This window comes from Hemibagrus wyckioides, linkage group LG19 (assembly GCF_019097595.1).
Source record: "Hemibagrus wyckioides isolate EC202008001 linkage group LG19, SWU_Hwy_1.0, whole genome shotgun sequence".
Taxonomy (NCBI): Eukaryota; Metazoa; Chordata; class Actinopteri; order Siluriformes; family Bagridae; genus Hemibagrus; species Hemibagrus wyckioides.
Window position 1 is genome coordinate 7,740,618 of NC_080728.1, and position 27,599 is coordinate 7,768,216.

Genomic DNA, 27,599 nt, shown 5'->3' on the forward strand with positions numbered 1-27,599 from the left:
ATAGCACAAGATACAAGGCACCTAAATATTTTATTTTTAATCCTCAATTAATTAAGTAAGTTCATATGTGAGTTCAGCCAGTATCTGTACTGATCCAAAGAGTGTGTTTGTTCCTAAACAATGCCAAAAATGCCTGATGGACAATGTCTCACTTTCAATAAGTGGCTCCTTTTCTGGTTCTCAGAAACACACACAAACTCTCAAGTGCACTTAAATAGGGGGCCATAATGATGACTGACAGCATGAACCAGCAAACAAATGCTGATCCCCCACAATCCTGTGCAGCGGCATGGCTTCCCCCTTGTTGTAGCGGCCATGTGGGCAATGTTGGGGCACTGATAAAACCGCAGAGAGTGAGAACAGCCGGAACGTGAACACATGCTGTTCCAGTCACCACTGAGCGTGTGCAACGATACTGATACCCCACTGCATCGTGGGTAGCTAGCTGGCTGTGAGCAGTTTGCAAGTTTTGAGTGTGTGCTTAGGTGTGTGCAATCCTTGTCCACTCTCCAAATGTTCCTCTATTTGTTATGCAGGATTTTAACAAGTGGCAGAGAGCGGCTTTGAAGACTTGATGCTGGGGTGAGACATGAAGGAATAGTGTGTGTGTGTGTGTGTGTGAGAGAGAGAGAGAGAGAGAGAGAGATTTTGTGCATAAACATAAAGAAGAACTTTTATTAAAGCCCCTATACACACTGTAAATAGAATAATGGACATAATTGTATCCCTTAGTTGCAATCAGTATTTATTAGGGATGTAACCAAATACAAATACTTTTAGAATGACCAGAAATGTGCCCCAAATCTTCTATTTGTGTACAAACTGACCCAAGACTAACAAAAAATGCTTTACTTATAGAACCAGAACTCCATGTACAGTATCTCACATCGACCCAGCGCTGTGCAGGGGGCAGCTTATCTCTGCTGGGGTTCTAAATGTTTATCTAAATAATTATAATCTGTCATAATTACCTGAAAATCTTCCAAGAAAATCATATAGGCCACTTAAAGGACCTCATTTTCACTGTGTCATAGGTTCATAGCAGATTGTGATAGTACGTCCATTGAAATGTTCTGATCTTGCTGTAATGTAAAGATCATGGCCAAGGCCACATCCAATTTAAATCCCAATACAGATGTTAATATTTGGATAGATATGCACATGTTCGAGAAGTGGTGGCTCAGTGGACAACTGATCAGAAGGTTATTAATGTTATGGGTCCTTGAACAAGACACTTCTGATTTAAGTTGCTTTAGATAAAAGTATTTGCCACATGAATAAATGTAAATGTTTGTCTCGTTATCTTGTTAAAAGTTCCATCTATGACCCTGGAACAGACAAACGTTCACAATGACATCAATCTTCACAAGACCCACAGAACCACCATCCACAATAACGTTTCAAACAAAATGATCCACCACCATATTTTACACTGGGTGTAGTCGGGGAGGTGTTAACTCTTTTCGATGTATCTTCTGATGCCAATATTTTAATTTTTCTCTAATCAAAACGTTCCACATGATTCTAGGTGTTGTTTAAGGATGCAGCGTAAACCTCATGTCTTGCATTTTTAACATGCTATCTAGAAGCTTCTTCAAATCATTTGTTGTTTTTGACAGTTGCTTATATATTTTATATTTCCATTTTACTCCCCATGCCAAGTTATGATATCACAGGGATTTTACAGGTGCACCCTCATACCCTTCATTACTAGATGGTTAACTCTTCATCTGAAGGGTTCAATTGAAGTGTGTTCACAAACAGCTAAAGAATGAACTTTATGGTCTCAATTTTAAACAGTAATTTGGGTAAATAAGTAAAGTTGTTTTAGATTTTAAAAGCATACATCTGAGTGATTTGATGAGCTGAAGAAAGACAGAAGGTTTCCCTGTCTTGAACCTTATCAGTGGATTGGGAGTTCTCAGATGCCTTTGTTTTGGTTGAATCTTATTGCAGTCTGTCACTTCTGACCTGTCTCGTTGTGAAAGTGAATGTGAGAAAGCGAGAAATACGAGTCACACAATTTCGTATGTTTACTAAATGCATTTGGACATTTACGTCTTTAGTTTAGTACATCTTTTTTTTTCTGAAACTAGGATCTACAACTAAATAAACACATGTTGGGCAACAAATATGTCTTGGCTGATTGATTACATGTGCATAAGAAAAAAATATCACCAAATCATTTACTTTAACATCAGGATTAAGACTGACAAAAAGGATGAAGAACCTATGGTATAACACCAAGGCAGTAGATAGTGAAGTAAGTGCATGTGTGTGTGTATGTGTGTGTGTGTGTGTGTGTGTGTGTGTGAATTCAGGGGGAGGATTATTTTCTCTTACTGATGGATCCATTTATAACCCCTGAGGTCGAGCTGAGATTAGCACGGGATCAAGGCTATCGTAGTACAATGTGCAATCCATCACTGTATATTTGTGTGTGTGTGTGTGTGTGTGTGTGACAGAAAGTTGTGGTAGGCCTCGTACTGGCTGCTGGGTGTATGAGTAAGGCACGAGAATGTTCATATTGTAGGGCCAATGATTTTACATTTTCATGCTTGTGGGTGTATGAGTGTATTGTTGTGAGATGATATGCATGCTGTGGGAGTTTGTGTATTGGTGAATGTTAGCATTAGTTTCAAAGAAGTAGAGTGAGTCTGCTGAACTTTCTTGTGTGTGTGTGGGTGTATATCTGGGCCGGCCGTGTGGGTATGCTTTTCTTTGTTGTCAAATCACACACATACATGGGTCTTTGGGGAAGAAGATTGTGGTTCCACTGGTGTTTGCCTAAATGGGTTTTCTCCCCTTCCACCCTTAAGCCCCCTCTCGCAAATTCACCCCATTTTCCACCCTCATGTCTTCTTTCCTTTCACCCTTTCTTTCTCTTCACTTCTCTACCCCTGTTTCTGGCCATTTTCCTCTCCTTTTGCCTCTCTTATCCTTTTGCCTACCACTCATCTGGGTCTGGGTTGGTGTGATGTGTTCACCTTCAACCAGCAGGAATTCATACACTTCATACTGTGTGTGTGCTGCACATCAAAAATATTTGTCAATATATCTGCAGAAAAATGTATTTGTGGTATAGTGCTGGATAAAAATTGCTTTTTGCTTTACTTTTAAGTTCATCAAATGGAATGACCACATTTTTTTTAGCAGAGATGAAGACATACACATAAACTCATCCATCCATCCATCCATCCTTTCATTTATTGTCAGTAGCCACTTTATACTGTTTAGGGTCCTGGTGGAAACAATCCTGGAAACATTGGACATGCAGCAATGGCACGCTAGTCTGTCGCAGGGCATCATACACACACATTCACCCACTCAATCACACCTAGGGGTAATTTAGCTTAGTCAATCCACCTACTTCCATGTTTTTGGAAGGTGGTAGGAAACTTTGAGAACATGTGATACTCCACACAGACATACACTAATACAAGTTCTGGATCAAAACAGGAGCGCTGGTGATGTGAGGAGGGCAACTGTACTGACTTCTAAATCTCTCTGCCCTGAATGTTGTTTCTCTCTCTCTTTTTTTTAATATATAAAAAACTGGAATGAAGGACAGAAGGTAGACAGAATAAGGGCTGAAGAAGGACATATTTTGCACAAACCGCCTGGAATATAAAGTTTTGAATAGTTAGCGTGAAGATGAAGTCAGTACGTAGCTTCAATGTCAACATTTCTGTGAACGAAATCTCTCACACGCCTATAGCATTATAAATAACATTATTATGAATTTTCCCCATGAATTTTACATGAGTTGCTCGGATTGCCATGCAGATGAATCATTTCCTTACTTACACCCAACAGTAAACATGAGGCTTGCTGCATACACACACACACATTCTTTCTGTAGCCCTCTGGCAACAGAGTGGTATCTGAACACTGAGCTGTGTAATCAGGAAAGTGAGAAGCGATAAGGCTTATTTGGTGTTTGTGGCTTTTGCCTGTTCTGGTATTTCAGATCCTCATTCCCTGTAGATGGAAACAGAAGATAGAGATGAAGCACCTTGGTTTAGTTCTTGCTTATTGCTTTTAATTATTTCTTTTCTCCCCCTCAGCATCAAAATATGTTGAGGGTTTGATCCACTTATTTCCCTTTGTCTTGGTGTAAGCATTTATTCAGTCTTTGAGTCAGATGATTTTTCAGGAGTCAGTTAATCGTGATCAAAGAATTATAGTGAGATGTTATTTAAGAAATACTTGCCAGGATCTACATATATATATATATATAAAGCAACAAATGGCTAATGATTAGTGAGTAGAGACTAATCACTGCATCTTGCCCACCAATCAGTCTTATATATTAAAGCCTCAAATATGAATTATTCCAAAAAGAGACTCTTTAATCAGGGTTCTCCAGTTTCCTCCCCCCTTTAAAAAGTATACCCACAGAAAATGTAGTGACTCTAAATTGCCCCTTTGTGTAAATTAGTGTGTAAATATGTCAGAATAATTCACACCTTTACAAAATGCTCTGGAACTTATCAATGTTACTCCAAAATAACTCAAGTGTTATGTTTGTCAAAGCTTATTATTTTTAATTGTAAGTCATGCTTTACACTTGTTCTGTTTAATTTAATTTGAAAGTAGTCTTGTGGTCTGCAGTCAGCAAAACAAAAACTCTGCAAAACAAGTTCTTTATTTGGGCCGAAATGCCACAGATTTGTTAGAACCCAGGATATAAAATAAACTGTTATGTTGTGCTGTTTTACTAACCCCCTCTATAAGTGTGACAGACGCATCAATCATGTTTCGACAGAGCTTTCGGAAGTTAGTATTACATGCCTCACTTCTAATGAAGCATAAACCAGGCATATGAAGGACGATCATTATCAAGGACAGCACCGATCATGGTTAACGCCATTATATGGATTCCTGACCTCTGGAATGAATAAACAGTTGGCCGAATTCTTATGTTAATTTGGAGGATTTTCAAAATATTGTCCTCTAAGCATAAACCCCAAAGTAAATTAGATCTCCTATCCAGTCGACAGTCTTTCCACCTTTAAAGAAACTTTCAAAGCTCTTTGACATTTAAACTTTTTCACTTGATTAAATAAACTACAACTGATCCAACCCTTAACCGCTAATCTACCCCGACTCCGCCTCCACGCCACCTTAATGCTTGGAATATTCACCTTCGTCCGGTCAAATCAATACAACATACACTCTTATCATGGTCTGGCTTACTCAGGAGATCACATCCCTCCAGTGTGTTCTTCCCGAGTGTTCGTCTAACATCTGGCTGATAGTGTTCTATTTGTACAGACCTGTGGTTTTTAATCCACATTGTGGTTTGTCTTTATGATTGACCGTGAACTAGGGCTTTGTCCGATAAATCCGCCTATCAGTACACAGCCTCTAACAATGCTGCACACACTCCCTCTTTTGTGTGACTGGAGTGTTTGTGTGTGTTGTGATTGTGAGGAGTGTGATTATGGCTGATGATATACATTAGTCTCTGGGGTTAGATGATGATGGTGATGATGATGAGGAGGAGAATTATCTGATCACCCGGAGGGAGCTGTTCAGAAAGACAAGCTTACATACAGGGAGAAGAACATCCTCTATCTGTATGCCTTTGTCTTTCGTAACACTGTGTCTTGTTCAGCTGCAACATTTTACGTTAATTTACAGCAAAAAAAGCTGTTGAAAGCTTGATCAAATCAGTGTTTATTTATTTTCTATCACAGTACGACTCAGACGGTAGTCCCTGATGCCAGATTTACAGTATAATAATGCATATTTTTGATCTTTTACCGTTTCTATAGTAACAACATACACAGAGACTGTAAAGGGTTCCACATTAACACACTTAACAATTGTTTGTAGCTGCTGAAGCTGATGAAGTTTTCTCTGAAGTGATGTTTACATAGCATTTTAGGAAGGAGTCTCCAGTTCCAGCACTTTAAAGCTGTAACTCGGTTTTCAGACTCATAAAAGTACCTGTAACTAAACAAGATGTCTCATAGTTAACTTGCCCTGGGGATGTGGTACTGTAGCTTAGTGGTTGACTACTGACCAGAAGTTTGTGAATTTAAATACCAAGCTGCCACTGCTGGGCCTTTAACCCTCAATTCGCTCAGTTTTATAAAATGAGATAAACTATAAGTTGCTCTGGATAAGGGCATCTACCAAATGCCAGAAATGTAAATGTAAAGAACAACTGTTTATAGCTATTATAATGCACATGGTAACTTCGTAACTTGGTCTTCCTTCACCTCATCATTGATTATTTTCCTATAACAGCAGACCTTAAAATGTTTCTTTTTAATTTCATATTAAATAATTAATTTAAAAGAAATCCTTTTAATTTTACCAGAGATCGGGTTGATGTTCACTTTTCCTGTGACAGACTACCACTGCTCTGACTGATAGCAAGGTAGAATACATAGAAATGAAACATAAATTACAGTTTTAAAACATTGAGTGACAGCAAATGATACTTAAAGTACACCACAGCAGAATGAGTCAAAAAGAACACCCCCAAACTGCTGCATTTGAAGATGTGATCCAGGATCGTTGAGGGTTTTTTTCAGGCAGAAATGTGTATTATTTGAAGAAACATATTACCTTGAACCCTGGCGAAACATTTGTTTGTTCTGAAGACATTTTAGCTTTGTTCACAGTGTTATGCCTCATTCACCAATATTTTTTAACTAAGCAAGAGGGTCAACATCTACAATTAAACTCTAGTATTTAGGACTTTTAACCACCTGCTACACAAGAGACAAGAGACCTTAAATTCTATTTATTTATTCATTTATTTACAGATAAGGCAATGCCCACAACCCTTACAGCAAACACAATTCACCTGAGTCACAAGAGCATGTCACAAATGCATGTCTGGAAGCAGTTTGTTTTGTTTGTGTAGAAAGCAGGTGCTGCTTACTGTTGCTTGGCGCACATCTGAAAAGAGTGAGAAAAAAAAAAGATTTAATCTCGTCCACTGACGGTCTACATTTTTTGTGTGGATTTTTTCTTAAAAAAAAAAAAAAGTATTAAGGGAATGTTGACAACTTTGGTGTAGGAATGTTTTTTTTTTAATGAAAAGAATTAATATTATAATTGGTTTATATAAATGTAATAATAATAATAATAATAATAATAATAATAATAATAATTGCTTACCATTTAGAATAATTAATTACATTGTCTTTTCATATTATTTCATTTGTAGTAAATTTTAATTAATTTATTTTTTATATAATTAATGTCTGTGTTCTGCCCTAAAGCTCACAGTATCTATGCTACTACCTCTAATAGCAATAAAAATAAAAATGCTGGTGAAAAGGCAAAATAAAAAATATATAAAAAAGTGCAATTTCTTGTGAAGTCTCCACAGTAAACTCATTTAAGCATGTTAATATATAATTGCACACCTAAAGCCTCTCTGTCTCTGTGGTCAGAATGGCAGGTCTCTGCCCCCTCCTCCTCATTCACTCGCTCCTGTCACCCAGGTTTTATTTAGAGCTTATCTTTCCAGTGCACAGCGTGTGTATTTGTCACGCAGTGGCGTGGCATTCCTCCCCCCGAGAGCCTCAGTAGAAAATTCCGCTGATGACTTTGTCCGATACGGCCGAGCCGAGGCCTCGTCACAGGAGAGAGACTTGTTATCATCGTCGTCGCATTGATTAGGCCATAAAAAATGCCTTCTGAAGCCTGGGTGTACGTGCGTTCTGAGGGAAGTTGACATGCCTTGATGTGGCCATTTTTCTCCTCATGTTGTATGAGTTTTCATCGTCTGTTTTCTTTCTTTTCTTTCTTTTTGTAATCACAATGCAACTTAGAAAAAACAGACTCAAGATACAGGCTGAAACAGCTTGTGTGATGGTGTGTATTTATAATTACTTGCTAATGATTTATTACATTCATTTGTATTAAAAAATTGTCTGATTCAGATGTCCTGTTTACCTCACAGTTTCTGCTTCCTGGTTTCCAGCTGTTTAGATCTGTCTTGATAACACCCTTATATCACTGTTTGCACCTGACCTGCATAATTAATCTTGCTTTATAAATCTGTCACAATCTAAAACCTTTATTATTAAAAGCTTTCAAAAATACAACACACACAAATACTGTAAAGTCATAAATACATCATCTTTACAAATAAATACCAAGAATCAGGCGTTTTTTAAAGAAATATTATAGAACAGTTTTGAAATAAAAATAACATTAATAATAAATAATAAAATAAAATAACTTAATTACTTGTGACTTTAGTAAAGGCTTATGCTTCCTTCAAGGTGAAGTTGGATTTTCCTGATTACAAATGCTAAAAGACACCAAAGACATTTTGGGTAGTCTATTCAACTAGTCTTTTTAGTTCCTTCTCAAATCTGAATGGCTTCGCACACCGTGAACAGTGTAAATGATCTCTACACTTAAATCCATTTACACCAGTTTTGCAGTACTTGGTTAAATCTATAAGACAGATCATACCAATCATGTTGTCACTAAGCCACATGTTAGCTGATTAGCTTCTTCCTAAGCTATTCCTTTTTGTCTGCTGTTGTTGCTGTGCTGCAATTTCCGTTCTACTTTAAGTTTGGTTAAGTGTGTTTTATGTGCTCTGCTGGAGCAAACAAAAGACCTGCTTTTGTTTTTGTTTTGTTTTTTCCCCACTTCTCATGTTAAATGTCCCAAGATGGGAAGTGACATCATTACAATTTGCTAATTATCACCACCCCATCATTTGGGAACCTTAAGCCGGAGTACCCATCTGGTTAGATTAACTAGCCAGATACAAAATAAGGTGCACCTACATGAGGATATACAGTACAATAAACACAACAAATCTGTGATTCAATACCTGCGAAATTATTTTGTCATTAGTGAAAGTAACAATGCAAAGTGTTAGAGCAGAACTTTCACGATTGTAAGATGCTACAAATGCGACGTAAACAGGAGAAACTCTTTGTTGTGTTACATTTTATATTCAGATTCTAAAGATTCAAAATGATTATATTGGATTAGGAAGTATTTTATTCTTATACATATTTAGCTGTTATACTCTAGCGTCAGACAAGCTTTGTTATGTATTTGCGGAATGAGTCGGGACCTTTTATTTTTTCACTTTTATCTGTGAAAGGTCTGGACACTACGTTACTTTCATAGAAAGTTAGCTGTGGAATAATGAGAAGCATTTTATCGCAGTATAGCCATGAAAGCATACTGGACTTCACAAAACAAATGTGCCCTCATGATGCTGCATGCCAACATGATGATGCTGATGATTTTACATGAAAGTCCCAGACATGTCATCTGTTCAAAAATAGTATGTAATTGTATGTATGTATGTAAAAGGAGTATGTAATTGCTTTACCAAAAGCAAAACAATATATATATATATTACAAAAAGCCTGTTGAAAATACTGTAAATATAATGCCACATTTCTCAGAATTACGCTGTAAAGTATTCATGATTTTCTGCAAGCACACAATTGAAAATCCTGATAAACATATGCACCAGTGAGATTAAAGTGATGGTTAATTGAGGGTGATTAGGAATAATACAGTATTTTCTGTTATATATATATATATATATATAGCAGCAAATTACTGCCAGGTTGGCAGCTACCCTCAGGTATGATTTAAGCACCAGTCAATATAAATTAACAAACAATGAGGAGAAACTTTATTTGCTGCATACGCCAAATTGTAGTATTTTATTTCAACTTTATATGAGTTACAGTACCCGGGTCATGGGGGAAGCAGTCTAAGCAGGGATGCCCAGACTTCTTCTCCCTAGACACTTCCTTCATCTCTTCCGGGGGGATTCCAAGACGTTCCCAGGTCAGCCGAGAGACAAAGTATTTCCAGATTAAACCTGAACCAAGAATAATGACGTGAGCTCTCTCAGTAACTCTTGCCTTTTTGATGATGTTTCATGCTTTAGTAACATAACTGCTTCTTACTTAGAGTGCTCTACAAATAGAAAGGCCAACGACTGTATATTTGTTATAACTGTTGATTCACTACAAGATCTACAAGTGCAATTATCAGCTCTACTGTCCGCTCTCTGAGCTTTTAGTGCTTGTATTATAGTTACCTGGTTTTCAAAGACATGCTCTGGTTTAATGGATTTGATCTCTGCCTGTCATCATGGACTGCAATTATTATGGATTTGCCACTGATGAAGTCTGCCAGTGTTCTGGCCACTGTTATAAACTGTGATTATGATTCTGAGATATGTCAAATAAAGTCTCTCAACATACAACTGACTGCCTCTGGCTGTCTGACGCTACATCAACACCGCCAGAATATTACATTAGGTAAGAAAGGACAGTTATAATTTCTTGCTAACACAGACTTTATTCTTACCTTATTTTACATTTTAGAAGTTCTTTCTACACATGAATTTAGAATAAATTGAATCTAAATAGTATAAAATAACAGTTTGAGAGGAAGCAGCAGTAAGAATTGCCTTCTTAGAAAGGCTTTTGTTTAGTTGGAAATACTTAAAATCTTAAAAACAGTGTCTGACCCTTTGGAGCCGTCTGCCACTTAAGTTTGTTGTGCTCAGTATATTCTGTCGAAAAGACAATTAAGGCAAATTGCCGTTTTTTTTCTCTTCTTCAGTTGAAGTAACAGCGATGGACATGACCATCATTAAACTGTAATTATAATCACAAACAAGTCCCTATCAGCTCAAAGCGTGACATCAGAGGAAATGGCTGTGACGAAGAAAAAAAATGCTGATCAGATAGCGGAGAGTGGCGGCATAATTTCTCCATCCCCTTTTGAATAATACCATTATCAGCGGCTAATGATGATGTGCGGAGAGGTGGTTATGGACTAAACCAATTATGAGCAAAAAAAATCGAAGAGGAGTCAGGAAGCTCTCAGAGAGGCTATTTGTCCAGTCTCACTGATGCTCACTTCACTTCGTTTCTGTCCTTCTCTGCATCTCTCTCATGTAGACTCTCTCCATCTCCTCTTTATCTCCATTCATTCCTTTTACTCTCTTTCTCTCCGTGTGCAATAAATCGATGCAGGCCCTCTTCTTCACTCACCTTTCACTCTGTATACTATTTTACAAATGGCCAAGAGCATCATAATGTATTTGATTTCTTCTTTCCATTTTTCTTTCTATCAGCTGTGTGTGTGTGTGTGTGTGTGTATATGTGTGTGTCTGTGTCTAGGTGATGGCAGTGGAAGGAAGGGCCCATGGCCGTTATCAGTCTATAACATCTGGCTGCGTGTCAGGTGATGAGAGAGAGAGGGAGAGCGATAGAGAGAGTGTGTGTGCGTTTTAATACAGGGAACGGAGAGGAGAGAGCGAGGATGGCTGGTGTGCAAACAAACAGTGGCTGATATGGTCTATGCTTGTCACAATCGCTCAGGACGCTCATATATCTTCCCCTCTCTCGCTTCGGCAGCCCCTTCCTCTCTCCCTCCCTTTTTTAATCTTGTTCCCTCTCTCCCTCTCGCTCTCACTCTTCCTCCATCTCTGGTTCTTTCAGTCTTGTCATCTTCCTCCTGTCATCTCGCTCCTCTCCGCTTTGCTTTCTTTGCACTCTTCTTTTGTTTACTTCCTGATTTGGTTCCCTTTTCATAATTTATATACGTGTGTGCAAATGTTTACAGCTAGGATAAAAAGCGAGCTCTCCATCACACCTTATAGGAGGCAAAACATCACTATGAACTGCAGAAAACACTATGAGCCTAACCACCGTAATACAACATTACTGTGTTTTCAGCATGAGGCCTTTGTTCACCTCCACAGACATTTTTGCTGCTTGGCTCGACAGAGGCCTCCAGAACAGACAAATAAAAACGACAACTGGAGAAACTCTGCACTGGGGAACAAGTGTACAGTTTGCATGTCATATGGAGTAAAACCCTTTTAATACAATTCTCACAAAGAAACAAAAGGAACTCAAGTAAATCAATATGGCGTATTCCTGTGTTCAAGTCGGCCAACGTTTCAGGCTCGCTGGCCCCGCAGCTTAAATATCCACTAATGGACGTGTGTGTAGATCTAATCACGGCTGTAATTGAAGTTAACTTTAGAGCTCTCAGTCTGGAAGAATATTTAAAGACAGCAGAGGAGGACTGAAACTCAATATAGCGCAGCAGAGACCCCCTGCTCTCAATAATAGATGAGCAAGCCAGACATAATTTTTTTTAATTTTTAATTTCTTCCTCTCTTGCCATGCTTCATGAATTCATCACAATACACTTGCACTGTGGGCATTTCTGTTTGGTCTGAATTATGTTCAGGTGACGTGTGTTTGAAATATTGTTTGGTAAAATGTTAAGAATAGCATGGGAAAATGCTATTTTGCTAAGACTGTCTGACACTGTGACCTACCTGACTCTCATTTATCCTGCCATTGTGACACCTCTGCTTTATATCACATATTAACATTAACAACTAGTCTATACAACATATTTTTGAGGTCTGTACATGGCTTGAGTACAGTTTTGCACGTAAAGGGAAGTGTATGCGACATGCCGAAATGCATTCGACATTACCTGATCTTATCCTACCTGGGAACTTTTTCTTTTTTTTTTTTTTTTAAGCTTCCTGCTTCCACTTTAGAACATTTCTGCATGATTTCCTGTGTGACATGAGAAAAATGGACATTATCACAAACCCAGCATTTCTTTGGCTTTGCTGTGGCTCAGAAAGTCCTCAAATAGCTTTTAAACCTCCCCAGGAGACTCACTGCTTTATTTATTTGATGTGGATAAAGTGGATGGCAGGACGCAATGTGGTAATTCATAATTAATAGAATTGGAAGGGATTACTTTGATGCAAAATCTTGGATTAAAATAATAAAATAAACATTTATCAGCATTCAGTGATCATGAAGCACATTATTAATCCCCAATAGAAAAGTTTTAAAATATGCAAATTCTTGTTTTTACTTTGTGTACTGTGTGTACCATCGTTATTGGAATTGCATACAAAATACTAATAATAAAAAAAAAACTGAGCTTTTGAGAAAATCAGAATTCCTGTATGGGCAATTAGAGGTTGGAAAACATGGAGAGCAAGTCATGCTGGGATTGTCTATCATTTGCTTCACGATCTGTTCTTATAATCCATAATGGGGCAAGTTAGTTATAAAAATGTGTCTATTGCTCCACATTTGGTCAGCAGTTAAGAAGATGATCAGTAGAGGCAACACAACATGTACAGTACGTGTTTCTCTTAGAATAATGAAGAAGGGTTCACGTTTATTCCTATTGATGTTTCCATTAAACTGCTGATTTTAAGCTTTAAGACAAAACAAGTGAAATGTTTACTTTTACCATTTCAGAATTTCCAACAGCAGGAGTTAAATAGCATATTTAACATTTCTATCTAGAAATCCTTTTCTTCATCGCTCCTACACTCGCATTGTTTATATTTTATGTCATTATGTGGACAAAGCCTCTGTGTTGCGCTATGACCCACAATGCTCAGCATGTATTTTCACTGTATCTGATCATAAGCATATTACAACAATAATAAAAATTGCAATGACGTGCTCTCACAGCATCGGTCCGGATATCCTGGTTTAGTGTGGGCCTCGTGTCCATGCTCGCAGCTTTAGCAGCACAGACTCTGTGTGATTGATCGAGCAGGCCATGACAGAGCATGGTGTGAGTTGTAGAGGCTCCTGATATGGCTCCTGAGAGTGTGTGAGATGCTCTGAGATCTCCTGTGTGTCAGATTGTGATAAGGTTCTGAGCTCTCTGTCCACCATGCGATTAGCCGTCCGCTTGTAGCAGACTGGAGTTTATTAGCTTTAACAAACGACTCTGTTCCTGGCCTGCTGAGGAAGCCTATCCACCACCAGCAAGACTCCATAACTCCTGAACAGAGGAGAGAAGGATGGAGGCCAGGAACACAGGGAGGAAGTGGGAGTCAAATAAAAAGTGAGCTAGTCAAGAAGAAAGAGAAAGAGTCTGCGAAGTGAAAGTAGACCACTGAGTACATGAAACAGTGAGTTCAATCAATCAAAGGGAACAAATGAATAAGAAAGAAAAAGTAAATCTTCAAATAAATCAGTAGGTGAGTGGAAATTGATAATTGTTGAGAGAAGTAAGTGAATAAAGAATAGGGGAATGAATGAATAAGGTATGGAGGGAGGAAAGGAAGGAATAGGTAAGCAAGTAAATGTAAAAAAAAAAAACAGGAAAAAGTAAAAGGCTATAATTGAATGTGTGAATTACCTATTCTGACTTTGAACAATGTACTGAAAAAGTCCTATATAATTGATTATAGACCAGCCTCATTTATCAACATGTGCAAGAAAATTGATCTTTTTCTGTAAGAAAATTTATCAGACGAACAATAGTATATCCTAGCCTGTCTAGTATATTCTCCTTTCTTCCTATAAACACATTTACTTTCAGAAACAGACCAAGAAATGCAGTTCTAGCATTGAACAAGGCAAAAAAAAATAAAGCTTTCAAATCATGTTCAGAATTAACATCATAGAATCATAGATTCTAACTGTCTAATAGTTTTATTGGCTGTTTTATTGCCTTTATTATAGTGTTTCTCTATTCTCTCACCATATACAAGGTTTGTTAAAGTATGCAATGGTTCTTGAGCAAAAGACTGAGTGAAATAAAAGTGTGTGATTGTGTAATTGTGATAAAGTGGGTGAGTAAGTGAATGAGTGAGACTGAAAATTAGGTGAGTGAATAAGCAAATGAATGTACACTTCAGTAGAGTAATCAGTGGAATAACGAGTGAATAACAGTAAGGGGATTAATATCAGGGAGAGCAGTAATTTAATGGTTGAGTATATGAGCAAAAGAAATTGGAAAAAATGGTAAATGGGTGAGTGAAGTTGTTTAAAAGAAAAATAAAAAAATGGGTAAGGTAGTGAGTGAGTGTGTGAGTTAGTGAGGTAGTGAAAGAGTATTTGAGCGAGTGAAGTAGTGAGTGACATAGTGAGTGAGTGATTGAGTAATGTAGTGAGTGAGTGAGTGAAGTAGTGAGTAAGTGAGTGAGGGATTGTGTGAGTGAAGTAGTGAGTAAATGACTGAGTAAAGTAGTTAGTAAGTGAGTGAGTGAGTGAGTGAGTGAAGTAGTAATTGAGTGAATGAGTGAAAGTGTGTTTGTTTGTGGGAGGGCAGAGCTGCTCTTGTCATTGCTAATGAATGGTCTGTGATAATGCAGAAGCAGTAATGGAGTGCTGGACTCCTCCCGCTCATGTCTCCTGTTTCAGCTCCACATCGATGAATTATCCCTCTCCACAACTCTCCCTTTACTTATCAGCTTTCCATCTCTCCTCCCCCGGCCCATAACCCCTCCACTCCTTCTTTTATCTGTCCGTTTTATCTCTCCCTCTCTGTGCCATTTCTCCCTCTCTTCCCTCTGCTGTGATGTCATGGGACTGTGTGTCGCCGGATGGAGCACTCGCCCACTCTCCCTCATTCTTTCTGCACTTACTCTCTTTCAGTCAGAATGCCATTGTTTGAGCTGAAGCGTCTGACCCATACCACCACTGTCAGGCCAGTTTTCCTGTCACAGCACACACACACACACACACACACACAATATGCAGAACTGCTTGCCATCACCATCATGATTAATCACAGGAAAGCCTGAACATTCCAATGAGTACTGGTTGGTCAGCACTCAATAACGTTCTCTAATTCCACACATTACATACATACATGAAATTCCATACATGCACAAAACATTTAACACCTGAAACCTGCATGTGTGTACTTTCCTTGACCCCAAAGTCCCCCAGACACTTTTGCCACATGCCTCAGGCATGTGAATACACAATTTCAAACACCTTTGAGTGTCTCTAGAAGTGTGTTTCAGTGCAGGTGTGGTAACATATCGTGCAAAACCATGTTGCTGATTGTAACAGGTATGTTCTAGCAGGCCAAACTGTCAGGTCTGAATTTAATATATGTGTTTAGGTCATTACTTGGCCACTACTCAGACCAAACTTATAGATATAGATCTATGAAGCTAGCTAGCTAGATATTAGGAATTTTAATATAAATTACATTTCCATAAAATCCAAAAAGCCTAGGACAAGAGACATTTATTGTTCAGCATTGAATATGACACTAAATGTTAAATACAAACTCCCTTGATCTTTTTTGCCATGTCTTTTAAAGATGAGCTGAACTGAACATGTCTACAGAGACCTTTCGAAAAAAGGATTGCAGATTATATTCAGGTTAAAACTCCTGCACTGCTTATGCGCATCCATTTTTTTAGTCTTAGGTAGAAGAAGAGAAGAGAGGAAAGGAGATATTGTGTATTTAGACTAAAGTTGACCCAGGTTGGTTTAGCTAGCATTGTCATGGTGTATTGAAGCATAATCTTATTTTTTCTCTCTTTCCTGCAAAGATGGTCAAATACATAGTAAAGAAAACTGACATGGGTTTTAAGTTTTCCAGGATAGTATAATTATGTCTGGCTTCCTGATTATTCTAAGATCCGTTATTAGTTTTTTGCTTGACATGGATTGAAATTATGTCTATGTACGATTGCTTGTTCTTTGCTTTGTATGTATTTATCTTTAAGATAATGATTACATATTCTTCATTTCCAAAGAGCATTTGTTTATGAGTGCTCGTGCAGGTGCAAAAAGATATTGAGTTTATTACCTAATGTTAAGAAATCCAGCTTCAGCTACTGGTGTAGGTACAGAAATGTTGTGTGACTGACACACCTGCTTGTATATACAGCAAATTACAGAAATATCCTGTCACAAATGTATAAAAATTCTATTCTGACAAAGATAAGATTAGCCTCTTACTGAAGTGAAAAGCCACATATAGCATTTCCCTCTGGGGAAATTCCTGTCAATCACTCGCTTGGCAGTTTTTAACATCAATCAGCGGAACAGGCCCAAATTCACTTTGTCCAGCCCTCTTTAAAATGATCTAATTGATGTAATGAATTGGATTATCTAATCGCCGGGATCGGGACGGATCCCCCACCCAGCCTTTATCTAAACAAGCTTCCTGGGCTGCTTGCTTACTGCCTGTGCATAGCATTTTAGGGCATGGAGTCTGCTGGTTCTGATTGACAGAAACCTTAACGCCCGATATCCCCCCCTCTGGGCCGCCATTTTTTTTTCAATTTAGAACGGAAATGTTCTAATTTGAAGATTGGCCCATTTCATTCTTCATCAGCTGTGTTTGGTGCCATTTTATGGCTTGTCAGTTCCAATAGCCTGTAGCATTCACTCAGGAAACATCTTAATGTAGGTTCATGCAGAGAAATAAACCATGTTTTTAAGAGGTCCTAACAAAATAAATATATAGCAATATTATTGACTTGCATTTTGTAATGGATTGTCTATTCTTAGAAGAGTTCACCAGTTTAAATCTCATTATTTCATTTGTCTTAGAAAACCAGATCTAAATATTCTTGCTTAACAGCTAATGGACTATTAAATAATTGACAGTGGAGATCACATGGAGAAATTGCCCTTTATGGTCTTTGGGTAAGCTACAGTTTCTGTGGTGAAAGCGTCAGAGAACCTCAATGGGTTGACCAACACTGTCATCCTGTGGCAACCAGACAAATTACAGGGATTTCTTTCCAAAAAAAAACAAAACAAAACATTTGTTGTTTATCTTGTTTGCATTCAGGCTTTCTCTCTTTCCAGGATCGGTCCTAACTGTATTTAAATGACTTCATTAGATACATGTTGTATGTTTTTACAGAGAAACAAGAGTTGCTCCAGAAACACACACACACAAAAAAAAGATAAATAAATATTTCACATTATTTTCTGTGGCATTACATTATGCTGTGCATTGTCACTACTAACCATTATCTAATTTTCAGAAAAAAATATCCATTTCTTAATTAGGATTAAAAAAAGGTAACATGGTAGTATAAATATATTGATACCACAAAGCCATTTAATCATTGAGGAAACAGGGATGAAAAAATTTCACATGAACCTCAGAACAAAGAAATGGTGAAGGAACGGGAGTCATTAGGCTCTGTACTATATACTGTTATGGGTAAAAGAAAGTTCACACTATTTCAGTTCTTTGTTTTTATTTATCATGGCCTGTGTAGAAATGTTCGTGGTGCTCAATCAACTTCTATAAGCAAACAAAAAAGCATAAGGTGAAAAAATTCTTCATTTTTTCCTTCATTTACAATCGTTAAGTGAGTGATGGACAAATCAAAGGGGAAAACACTGAACATGTGAGATTAACCAGAGACAAAATCGGGCAACAACCACTAATAAGACAGACACACAAGGCAACATAAAGAGAGAACAAAGCAAAACATAAAAAGCACCCATGGAAGTGAAGTCATGCTGCTGGACACTGTGCACTGCATATTTAATACTAAAGCGTGAGGCAGAGAATTGTGATATACGGTGTAGGTGCTTGGCTTGGTTAGTAAATGAAATACGGGATGCCTACTCAACTACATCATATTATTACTTTCACAAACAAAATATAATTTCACACTTTTCAAATTTGGTCTGAATATTTGTATCTACACTCTTAAGATTGTTCATGTTCATGGGCTTGTTCATGATCAAGGTTTGCTTTCACTTAAAAAAATTCTGTTTAAACCATGAATATGGTGAGCAATTACATATGTCACTTATTTACAATATTTTATATAACAATAAGGTATTTTGACTCCCCCACTGACAATATCAGCCCTTTCCACATCATCATAGAAGTAGATCAGCTCTCTAGGGATCAGTTCTCTCTCTCTTCACCAAACATACCTAATTCTTGACCCCAAACCTGGAGAAAGTATGAAAATGACCACAGATGAGACTGCACCTTAAGAATGCTTCAGCATTCTTTCTAAGGAGTGCATTAACCATGATGATAGCGTGAGATCTTGCTTCACTGTCCTCAGACTGCAACAGGATTTGCTGCATTTTACCTGATCAGTTTCAAATTGCCTTAGAGGCCTTCTGGTGGTCCAGTGGCAGGATTCTGTGCTCTTAGTGCTGCAGCCCAGGTTCGATTCCTGGGCAGGGAGCTAACCCAAGAAATGAAGTGTTAACTCTCAGTGCTGGTCCCAAGCCTGGATAAAATGGGAAGACTGCATCAGGAAGGTGATCCAGTGTAAACCAATCCAAATAAAAGCAAGCAGACCAAATGATTTGCTGTGGTGACCCTGCACAGGGATCAGCTGAAAGAAAACCAACATTTGCTTAAGATGTAAAGAACAATATAACAGATCAGCTTCTATTTTTCTTTACTGGATCCAGCCAAGTCATTTAATGTAACTGCATAGTTCTTGTGACTCAAAGCAAGTGAGCAGGTCTTTTAAGATATCTGTTGTAGATAGTGAAAGATGATGGTAAAAAATTCAATCTGTTCCTTTAATAGTGTGAAAGTCTATTCTTTGTATCTAAGAGTCCCTTAATTCTGACGTTACTGTGTATTCCATACATGAAAGAAAAACATTTGGAAAGAGATTCGATATGTAGTTTATATCACACGGCTTAGAGGGCTCTAGCCTGTCGATCCTCAAAATGAATGCTTGCTGATTTTGAGAATACAGAACTTGAATGCAAGTGGGTGTCTTTGTTCTCTTTGTTGCCACATTCATCACTAAATCCTGAAACCCTACAATTATATGTTGCTTTCATTATCTAACTCTATCACAATGGACAAAAACTCAACTTAAGCCCACCCAAGTGTAGGCCTTTTTCACTTCACTCTAGGAACGACATTCATTCTTTTTCTTTTCTTCGTAACTCTGGCCATGACCTCATTAGTGGCTACTGCAGTGTGTTAAATTAAATGCTGCTTTGATGTTCTCATTACAGTCGCTAAAGTAAAACAAGTTTTTAAATTGGTCCAATTATCTTGCATGCTGTTTTAAGAAAGCAGTCTTACCTTCAAATCTCAACATCCGAAAAATGAATAAGAGGTCCAAATTGAAGTGGATAATGGCACTTCTGTTAGACTGGAAATAACACCACTTTAGAAACGCTGTATTTTTTTAATTAGAACTTCACAATAGACAACCTGATCAGCAATAACTGCTGGTGAAAATTCCCAACCTGCTTTTCACTCCAGTGTAAAATCATCTTTTACATATGACCTTCTGAAGGATTCTTTATCCTGCCCCCAATACCATCTGCAAGCTATCATGGACACAGCAATATTTTCCAGCTTGACATTCTCGGTAATGAATTTTCTAGTGTGAGCAGCTCTAAGTCTTGTAGCAAGAACTGCAATGACCAACAGACAAGGAGAGTCTAAGGTTAAATCGTGAAAAAATCCATCTATATCTATAAGTTTGCCTCACTTGCCATATTAATTCCTAATTATATCCTGTGAGTTTACATGTTCTCTCCATGGCACAGGTTTCTCTGGTTTCCTCTTCCTTTGTTGGTGGATTGTATTTGTGGTGTGAATATGGGTGTGTAAGTGTGTGTTAGATGGGTTGCCACCCCGTCTAGGGTATCCCCAAACTTGTGACCCTTAGTCCCTGCAATGCACTTCAGGTTCCCTGTTACCCTGTGTAAGAATAAGCATAAAAGGCATGTGTTTATTCATGTCCTATGACTAAATATGACAACTAACGTTTTTCCAACACAGGGGGCAGCATTTGTCTGCAATAACAAAGAGAAGTTGATTCAGGTGGGACTAGTATTATTCTTATTATTATTAGACAACAACAGTTGAGCAGTTGAGCAAAAACAAAATGTATAACACAGATATGACAGAATCTGAAAAAATCAAAGAATAGCATCTGCAAATGGTGGATCTATCCCAAGTCTCAATTTAAATCTATTTCACTCTGAATAGAGGCTAAAGACTGAATATGTCAGGTCCAGATCTGTGCCTGTTCAGCACACTATCAAGTGACCTACAATACCCACACTGTTTCTACTGTTGTTGATTATTACTTTCATTATTACATTCTTCAGGCAGCAATTAAATATTTGATGATACAATAAAGTATAATGCCTGGTGTCACACCACCATCATCCCCACACTCCAGTTCCTAGCATACACCGTGGCCAACGAACATGCTGACACACACACACACACACACACACACACAGTCACACAACTAGTTGTACAAATCTTTTGTAATTGTGCTAATTTCATGGTTTGACCATTGTATTTTGCCAGATTTTGCCTTTGCTTCACTGTGTTGTTTAAGTACCTGAACTGTGGCTGTTTTACGTTTCGGATTCTGCCTGCTGATTTTGATTGTCTGCCTGAGTTTCCTGTTAAAGATCACACTTACCTGCAGCTATATCTGACTCTGAGTGTTTTATGATCCCTGGCCTTGTTTTAATATTTGACTTATCTATTATTCTATCTATTATAAAAAATCAATTTATTGCATAAAAGAATCATCAGTTTAACTCATTTATATCAAACCAAATTGTCCAGTGGTTACTGTTATGAGTTGGATGCTAGTAACAGACCAGGATTGATCCAGCTAGTTGTGGAAGGTAAGGTTTTAAACGCAGCTTGGTTTTATTGGTTTTGTTAAGAGGGCTGTGGTTTCCCAAGGAAATATTGTCTCTGAAATTATTATTATTTTTTTCAAATAAGTATTAGTGCAAACTTCAGGAAGGCATTTGTTCAGTCATTTCATGCCTTCGAGGCCTTGTGAAAAAGGCACCATTTCTCCATGGACTCAACTCTACAAATGGAGCTATTAAAACTAAAAAGAGTTTTTACATCATAAGTGTGAATCCATACATAGAGATCTAAAAGCTAGAGAGTTTCCCATGATTTAGTGGAACAGCTAAAGGGGGATGTGGTAGCTTAGTGGTTAAGGTGTTGGACGACTGATTGGAAGGCTGTGAGTTGAGTTTGAATCCCAGGTCCTTGAGCAAGGCCCTTAACCCTCATTTGTGTAAAATGAGATGAAATGTAAGTTTCTCTAGATAAGGGTGTCTGACAAATTCTGTAAATGTAATGTAAAGATAAAGCCCTTCAGTTCAATGAAGACATATTTTTATAGACGAAGCAGCATTACTCATATTAACTCCATTCAGCTGCTGGATTATGGCAGTGAGATCAGCAGGCCGGTTAGTTGACTGATTTTGCTGAATTGTGGTTGGATTTCCCATGGAGCACAAAGACATTTAAAAGATGTGAAAATGATATTAAAAAAGATGTCTTGAGATGAGTTTTGTTTTAATTCCCAGTGGTTTCTAACCTGTTTACACCTCCAGAAGTCACTGACTCATATTTGTTACTGCTTTTGTTAAAGAGGCTGTATTTTTCCAAGGAAATATTGTCTCAAAAAGTGATCTCAAATAAGTATTGGAGCAAACTTCAGAAAAAAACATTTGTTCAGTCATTTAGGATTTCATGCCTCCAAGGCCTTGCGAAAAAGCCACCATTGCTCCATGGGCTCCATTCTACAAATGGTGCTATTTTCAAAAAGGCTTATGTGCTTAAAAAGCCCTGCTGGAAACGGAGTGGCCAGCTGGAGGATTTCATTAAAATGGGATTCTAATTTAGTTTAGTTCTTTCAAAATTGGGGTAATTTACAAAGAAGTGCTGCTATGCCCTTAAGCAAGACATTTAACTACAATCTGCACCAAGGGGAGCAACACTATATAAATGACAATATGTCCACATGCACTTTTCCTGTAATATAAAAATGTCAATGCCTGGTACAATTATTATAATTTATATAATGACTACCAAGATAAAAGGAAAACTTGGAGAAAGAAAATCATCATAATCAAGCAACAGGTCTGAGGGCACCTGGAAAATTGTGTTTATGGACATGCATTCATTGCTGAAAAACCACCCATGTGCTGCTGATGCATTTTCTGGAAGCTCATTTTTGATGGAAAGTAATTTGATTTTTTTTTTTTTTTTACTCTTATGGGGTGAAGTTGTGTGACAAAAGAGGAATTAAAAGTGATTTATATTCTGAAAGGAGAAGGTACATTTTATTTTACATGGAAGATGAAACTCTTCAGCATTTTTTATTTTTCAGCATTTTCCACCAAGAACTGTCTTCAGCCAAAACCATGAATATGTGCTTGAAGCAACTGGGGATGAGAAGGATGAGAAGGATAAAAGCTAAATGTGCAAATAATGTTATAATGCAATAATTACAGGATTAGAGAGATGTAAGGCTCATGGGGGAATAAGGAATTTGTGTGTGTGTGTGTAGACGGCAGCTGCAAAGAGCTCCAGCTGCATCCAAGCTCATATTTTGTGGCCTGCTGTGGTGCTTCCACTAAATGCCAGCTGCTGATGAGTGTTTGTTTATGGCAAAGCTGCGCCTAAACCACAGATCAAGTGCACTCTGTGTCACTGGTTCAGAGATTTTTCCTTTGGAACCAAACAAGATTTAGTTTGCCGTCTTTCCAATGTACGTTTCGGTGGTTTAGCCTGTACAAATACATTTGATTTGTTTTCATTCCCCACTTAAGTGTATTAAGTGTGTGTGTTTTTTTTTCACTTGCTGGAATCGGCTTTGGGTTATCGAAATGCACTGCATGAATAAAACCATGCACTTTTATTCCAGGAATTATTGTTTCACTGAATGCATAATAGTTTGCTTGCTGAGTATTTTATGAAAGCATGCTTATGGCTCAGAGAACAGCTTGGTGTTGAGTCACTTGGGCTCAACTTAAATATTTAGCAATGAGTGATTTCACTCTGTATCTCAGACTAACCCTAAAATCCAAGAAATGTCAGAGGCTGCTGCTGGGAAAATCTTGTCACAGACATACTAAACTGTTATACCACAAATGTACTAACAGCTATGTTAAAAGACAAGTATTTAAAATTTAAATCTAATATCCAGTTGGTTGAGTTGGACCTGCTCCACCATTTCCAACCAGCCGTAGTCAAACCTAAGGTCCAGGGGGTGGAGACAACTCATGTTTCAGGCTGGATAAGTGTGTTTCTAACTGTGTTGTAGGACATCTCATGGATTAGGGGTTAGGGGTAGGGTAGGAGGAGATAGATCATGTCCAGCTCCACCTTTAGGCTTTTGTTTCTGTAGTTCTTAACTGTAGCTTCTTTCTGGAAAACTTACAAGAATTTCATTATATAATATCCTGTTTAAACCACCCCCATCCTGTGCCCACTGTAATTTAATAATATTACACATTTCTGCTTCATTTGTTTACTTTTTCATGACATTGTCAGTATTGAAAGCAGTAAAGTTACTGAAATCAGTGAGCAGCGGGAAAGTCAGAATTTTTATTCCCACTGGTTTCTAACAAGTTTACACCTCCAGATGTCACTGACTCACATGTGACCCTGACAAGTGTTCTTACATCATCAGCGTGAATCCCACATGGAGAGCTAAAAGCTTGAGAATTTCCCATGATTCAGTTAAATGAAGTTATTTTCACAGATGGAACCACATTAGTTGTGTTGTCTTGCCATGCCTCAGTTTCAGCAGCTGGATTATTGCAAGTGAGATCAGCAGGCTGGTTAGTTTCCCTTTTAATGTGATATTTAAAAGATGTCTTTGGGAGCCAAATGGTGTTTTGGCGTCCGGAGTTTGTCTGGGGTGAATATTTTTCACACTTCTTTTGAATTGAAAAGAATTTTGTGATCACATCAAACTTCATTTGGACCACATCATGGTAGAACAACTTATAATGAGCCAATAACAATGTCTTTTTAGTCAGACAGGCTGGTTAAAAACGGACGTCCTTGGAGATCTAGTAATTGGTCTCACTGGGTTATTGCGTGTACATGTGTGAAAATGACTCGATTGAGGCCATCTGATTTTTTTTTTTATTTTTTATTTTTTTGCATTACTCATCCTCTCCCTCCAGATGTCAGTGTGGTGCTGAGAATAGTGCAGCAATTTTAATGAGGCAGTCTCTTCTCATTAGCGAGCCTCTGATGGCATGAACTCACATTAGATTTGAAATTCAAATCAGTAATCGGAATTCACCGAAACTGTAACAACCCAGACACGCTAATGGATCTGACGTGTTTAATAAGCACTCATTTCCTTAAACCCAGTAGTGATTTTTAACGAGCAATCGGTGTGGTAATGAGGACATTTTGAGGACCTTCTTCTTGAAGAAAAAAAAAAGGAAGAAGGGAAGAAAACCACCTTAGGTTTTGACTTGGTCGGCTGTGAGCCATTCTAAAAAATCAACCTCCGTAGAAATATTGATTTAGCTGTTATCAATTCCCCGGGCTGTTCTTATGAGATGAAAAAGCAAGAGGCACAAAAGCCTCCTGCTCAACACAACTATTCAACTGACAGAAGAAGAGTGTTCAACACCTTGGTGCAAGTGGACAGCAGGAATGAAGAAGGAGAGAGAATAACAGAGTATAAGAGACAGAGAGACAAACAGAAAGTGGTACAGTGAGGGATCGGGGATTTACAGACATAACAGAAGAATAAGGGGAAAGACATTGGCAGAGAAAGGGAGTTTGGTAGAATCTAAGAATCTATGGGTCACAGAATATGAGGGTTACCTTAGTGTGAGTGAATAGGAAAAAGACAGAGAAACAGATAGCTTACAGGGCATTTAACTAAATAAGTGTTTTGTCATTTTATTGAATTGAATTGGATTGAGAGAGCTGGAATTTAAAAAAAGAGATAGTGAGACAAACAGTAGCTGAGAGAAAGATGCATTGAGAGGAAAGCAGATAGTGGGAAATGTTCATAGAGACAGATGGATTGAAATAGAGCAAAACAGATGGAGAGTAAAGAACGAAAGAGAAAGAGTCATAACGGGTGAAAGAGTGAAATGGAGACCAAGAGAGGGAAATACAGAAGTAATTCTCCAGTGATAAACTGAGAGAGGCAGAATAAAAGAGATGATATTTAGCAGAGACAAATACAGAAAGGGTGTGGGGAAGAACTAGGAGAGGAAAAAGTGAAGGGAAGAATGACAGAGAGGAAGCATTGGTGGGGGGTGGGGGTGGGTGAGGGTGAAATATTGTGGGAATAAGAAAAAGACAAAGAAACAGCAAGGCAGTGAGATGAGGATGGTGGACAGTTTTTAAAAGAGAAAACCAAGGGAAAAAAAGGAAGGAACAGTGAGAGGGAGAAAGAGGGAGAGAGACAGCAGTCAAAGAGGACAAGAATGCACTTTCTTAACCAAAGTAATTAAGAGGTGAGACAAAGATTAAATGTGGTTTGCAGATTGGTTTCCCATTGGTGAAGAAAAAGTTGTACAGATCAGAGGTGGATTACCAACGGGGCCCACTGGGCACAGGCACAGGGGCCCTGGCTATTAGAAAGACCTTAATGAGGACAGATTTGATGTGAATAATTAGACCACACACAATATGATACATCAAACACAAACCAGTCAAAATTTGAAATATGGGTGTGTGGCTCTGAATTGAAAAAATAATGAGCTGTCAACCCCTAAACCCTTATTAATAATGCCAATGCAAAGAAAAAAGGCAAAAAAAAAAACCCATAATGGGTTAGTTTACAAATGAATTTGAATGGGCAAAGAAGACTCGCAGTGTTGTAACAGCTGGCCATTGAATGGAAGCTTTGTTAAACAGCTGGATTTTAATCATTTGGTGGATGATTTTGAGGTGAAAAGCATGAACGAAGTCAGTCACCTAAGATAAGACTGCCTATTGCATATCACTGACTAGTCAAACACTCATAATTAATGTGTAATGTAGTAAAGCATGATAACTAATGGAATAAAGAGATAAAAGGATAAAAAGACTGAAAGAGATAGTAGAGAGAGAGAGACCAAGATATGGATTCGGAGGAAGAAACTATGAGGAGCAGTCAGTCAAAATACAGAGAGAGGGAGTAAAAGAGCGATAGACAGTAGGAGAGAGACAAAGTGTGAGTGTGTGAGAGAAGGAGAGAAAGACAGAGAGAGAGACAGACAGAGAGAGAAAGAGAGAGAGCAGGTGGAAATAGGAAAGCCCGAGGAGGTGCGCTAATGAGCCCATGCTTTTGAAAAGTGTGTGCTGTAGCGAGACATTGCTGGACAGGAGGACCATCTTTAATAAGTGAGCCATTGATCCAGCCAGCAATTAAGAATCCAAACTCTCTAATGAGCTCCAATTGGATGGCTGGCAATTACAGAGCCAGTGGCTGGAAGAGCGAGCATGAGGCCGGCGCTCTGATTGGCTTCAGCACTCTTAATGGGATCGTGGCTCCTCTCAGCTCAATGGCTGAGCAGTAATAGCAATCCGTCTGCAGATAGATATCTGTGTGAGACCTGATTGCACCCTGCTGTCAATAAGCAGTCCTCACTTTAATAGGAACGTGTGTGTGTGTGCCCCTGTGGTCGCCAGGGTCATCTTGTGTCATAGAATGTTCCAGTTGCACATGGGGGTGTATGAATCCTCTGTAATGAGGGGAAAAGTATCAAATGCTTGCGACTTATGATGCCGCCAAGCCGTTTTAAAGCCACTCGCTGCACCGAGCAAGAAACAGACATTATTCTTATTTTGTGCAATCATGAAGCTATTCACGCAGCGACCAACTGGCCTTGGGAAACTTTTGAAAGAGAATAATGAGCTGGATAAAGAAAGGTATAAACTACAGGAAGCTAAGTCGCAAGAACATATTGAAAGACTGGACTTTCATCAAATAGTGAAAAATTGCTGAGGGAAGGAAGAGAATGGCCGAGACACATATCTGCATATCTGTGTGAACATATAATATTGCGACAAACTCAGTGGTCACATTGGAAAACAAATGTACAAGG